Genomic DNA, 4122 nt, shown 5'->3' with positions numbered 1-4122 from the left:
CGCAAATTGCATTACAGTTTTGGGATATCAATATTATTTCCTCAAATTGCACTCCAGTTTTGGGATATCAATATTATTTCCTCAAATTGCATTCCAGTTTTGGGATATCAATATTATTTCCGCAAATTGCATTACAGTTTTGGAATATCAATATATTTCCTCAAATTGGATTCCAGTTTTGGGATATCAATATAGTTCCTCAAATTGCATTCCAGTTTTGGGATATCAATATAGTTCCTCAAATTGGATTCCAGTTTTGGGATATCAATATAGTTCCTCAAATTGCAGTCCAGTTTTGGGATATCAATATAGTTCCTCAATTTGCATTCCAGTTTTGGGATATCAATATTATTTCCGCAAATTGCATTCCAGTTTTGGGATATCAACATTATTCCTCTAATTGCATTCCAGTTTTGGAATATCAATATAGTTCCTCAAATTGCATTCCAGTTTTGGGATATCAATAGTTCCTCAAATTGGATTCCAGTTTTGGGATATCAATAGTTCCTCAAATTGGATTCCAGTTTTGGGATATCAATAGTTTCCTCAAATTGCATTCCAGTTTTGGGATATCAATATAGTTCCTCAAATTGGATTCCAGTTTTGGGATATCAATATTATTTCCGCAAATTGCATTCCTGTTTTGGGATATCAATATAGTTCCTCAAATTGCATTCCAGTTTTGGGATATCAATATAGTTCCTCAAATTGGATTCCAGTTTTGGGGATATCAATATAGTTCCTCAAATTGGATTTCAGTTTTGGGATATCAATATTTCCACGCATTACATTCCAGTTCTGGCATATCAATATATCAATATATATATATATATATATATTATATATATATATATATACATATATATATATATATACATATATATATATATACATATATATATATATATATAATATATATATATATATATATATAATCATAATGATACAAATTGTGTAACATTGGAAATACGCCGAAACGTTCACAGAAAATAACTAAAAAAAAAATACACCAAATAAAAGCTGGACATCTCGGAGTACATTTCAATTAGGTTTTGCTTTTAAAGATAATTGTGATTTGAATTAATTGAGGGTTTAGACAGGAAGAAAATCTTCGTGCGAATTATCATCATCAACATCATCATCATCTCCTACGCCTATTGACGCCAAGGGTCTAGGTTAGATTTCACCAGTAGTCTCTATCTTGAGCTTTTAATTAACCATCACCAGTCATCATCTCCTACTTCGCGCTGCATAGTCCTCAGCCATGTAGTCCTGGGGCTTCCAACTCTTCTAGAGCCTTGTGAAGTCCAGCTGAACGTTTGGTGCACTAATCTCTCTTGGGGAGTGCCAAGAGCATGCCCAAAATCATCTCCATATAGCCCCCACCATGATCTCATTCACATATGGCTCTCGAGTTATCTTGAGTTATCTTGAGTTGTCTCTATCTTGAGCTTTTAAATGGATACTTCTCCATTCATCATCTCCTACTTCACGCTTCATAATCTATAAATTATATCACGGGAAAAGAGAGAGAGAGAGAGAGAGAGAGAGAGAGAGAGAGAGAGAGAGAGAGAGATCCATAAGAATCCTATGGGGGAAAAATAAAATCTCATAAGTAATGCTCTAACAAAAAAGTGTAGACAAACACATCCTCATAAACAAAATAATAAATAACCAATTCAAAACTTGTAATGTTATTTTTTTTTTCAAAATCTTAAGTAGAAAGAGAACCCAAATAACCTAATCTTTAACTAAAGCAAGAACAAAAAGTATTAGGACATAAAAAGGATTTGAATTATAATTTACATTTTTAAATACAATTGTTGAAATTAATTCACTATCAAAATCATTCAGAAATCCTATCCCTAATGGCTAAAAACAATAAGTTATTTAATTAATGATTTCCCTCTTCCTGTATTTGCAATTAGTTCTTCACGAAATGCCAGACAAAAGAGAAGGTTGAAATTAATTCACTATCAAAATCATATCCCTAATGACTACACACAATAAGTTATTTAATTAATAATTTCCCTCTTCCTGTATTTGCAATTAGTTCTTCACGAAATGCCAGACAAAAGAAAACGTTGAAATTAATTCTCTATCAAAATCATTCAGAAATCTTATCCCTAATGACTACACACAATAAGTTATTTAATTAATAATTTCCCTCTTCCTGTATTTGCAATTAGTTCTTCACGAAATGCCAGACAAAAGAGAACGTTGAAATTAATTCACTATCAAAATCATATCCCTAATGACTACACACAATAAGTTATTTAATTAATAATTTCCCTCTTCCTGTATTTGCAATTAGTTCTTCACGAAACGCCAGACAAAAGACGCTATTGTAGACAGCCACAACTGTTCAAACAGGAGGACTTCCAACAGAACAAAGGGACCTGTTTGTCATTTGCATAACCAAAGCAGCAGGCTGAGAACACAAGTAATAACATCTCCTGCATTGGAATGATAATTCCTGAGTCTCTCTCCTCCCGTTCACACTATCTGAACGTTTCCATTTACGGTCAGCTAACGATCCTCTCCTCCCGTTCACACTATCTGAACGTTTCCATTTACGGTCAGCTAACGATCCTCTCCTCCCGTTCACACTATCTGAACGTATTATATTTACGGTCAGCTAACGATCCTCTCCTCCCGTTCACACTATCTGAACGTATTCCATTTACGGTCTGCTAACGATCCTTTCCTCCCGTTCACACTATCTGAACGTTTCCATTTACGGTCAGCTAACGATCCTCTCCTTCCTTTTCACACTATCTGAACGTTTCCATTTACGGTCAGCTAACGATCCTCTCCTTCCTTTTCACACTATCTGAACGTTTCTGAACGTTTCCATTTACGGTCAGCTAACGATCCTCTCCTCCCGTTCACACTATCTGAACGTATTCCATTTACGGTCAGCTAACGATCCTCTCCTCCCGTTCACACTATCTCAACGTATTCCATTTACGGTCAGCTAACGATCCTCTCCTCCCGTTCACACTATCTCAACGTATTCCATTTACGGTCAGCTAACGATCCTCTCCTCCCGTTCACACTATCTCAACGTATTCCATTTACGGTCAGCTAACGATCCTCTCCTCCCGTTCACACTATCTCAACGTATTCCATTTACGGTCAGCTAACGATCCTCTCCTCCCGTTCACACTATCTCAACGTATTCCATTTACGGTCAGCTAACGATCCTCTCCTCCCGTTCACACTATCTCAACGTATTCCATTTACGGTCAGCTAACGATCCTCTCCTCCCGTTCACACTATCTGAACGTATTCCATTTACGGTCAGCTAACGATCCTCTCCTCCCGTTCACACTATCTGAACGTATTCCATTTACGGTCAGCTAACGATCCTCTCCTTCCTTTTCACACTATCTGAACGTTTCTATTTACGGTCAGCTAACGATCCTCTCCTTCCTTTTCACACTATCTGAACGTTTCCATTTACGGTCAGCTAACGATCCTCTCCTTCCTTTTCACACTATCTGAACGTTTCCATTTACGGTCTGCTAACGATCCTCTCCTTCCTTTTCACACTATCTGAACGTTTCCATTTACGGTCAGCTAACGATCCTCTCCTTCCTTTTCACACTATCTGAACGTTTCCATTTACGGTCAGCTAACGATCCTCTCCTTCCTTTTCACACTATCTGAACGTATTCCATTTACGGTCAGCTAACGATCCTCTCCTCCCGTTCACACTATCTGAACGTATTCCATTTACGGTCTGCTAACGATCCTCTCCTCCCGTTCACACTATCTGAACGTATTCCATTTACGGTCTGCTAACGATCCTCTCCTCCCGTTCACACTATCTCAACGTATTCCATTTACGGTCAGCTAACGATCCTCTCCTCCCGTTCACACTATCTCAACGTATTCCATTTACGGTCAGCTAACGATCCTCTCCTCCCGTTCACACTATCTCAACGTATTCCATTTACGGTCTGCTAACGATCCTCTCCTCCCGTTCACACTATCTCAACGTATTCCATTTACGGTCAGCTAACGATCCTCTCCTCCCGTTCACACTATCTCAACGTATTCCATTTACGGTCAGCTAACGATCCTCTCCTCCCGTTCACACTATCTGAACGTATTCCA

Source organism: Palaemon carinicauda, chromosome 7 (genome assembly GCF_036898095.1).
Source record: "Palaemon carinicauda isolate YSFRI2023 chromosome 7, ASM3689809v2, whole genome shotgun sequence".
Lineage (NCBI taxonomy): Eukaryota > Metazoa > Arthropoda > Malacostraca > Decapoda > Palaemonidae > Palaemon > Palaemon carinicauda.
The sequence above is the reverse complement of the archived record's forward strand: the minus strand, read 5'-3'. Positions refer to the sequence as shown.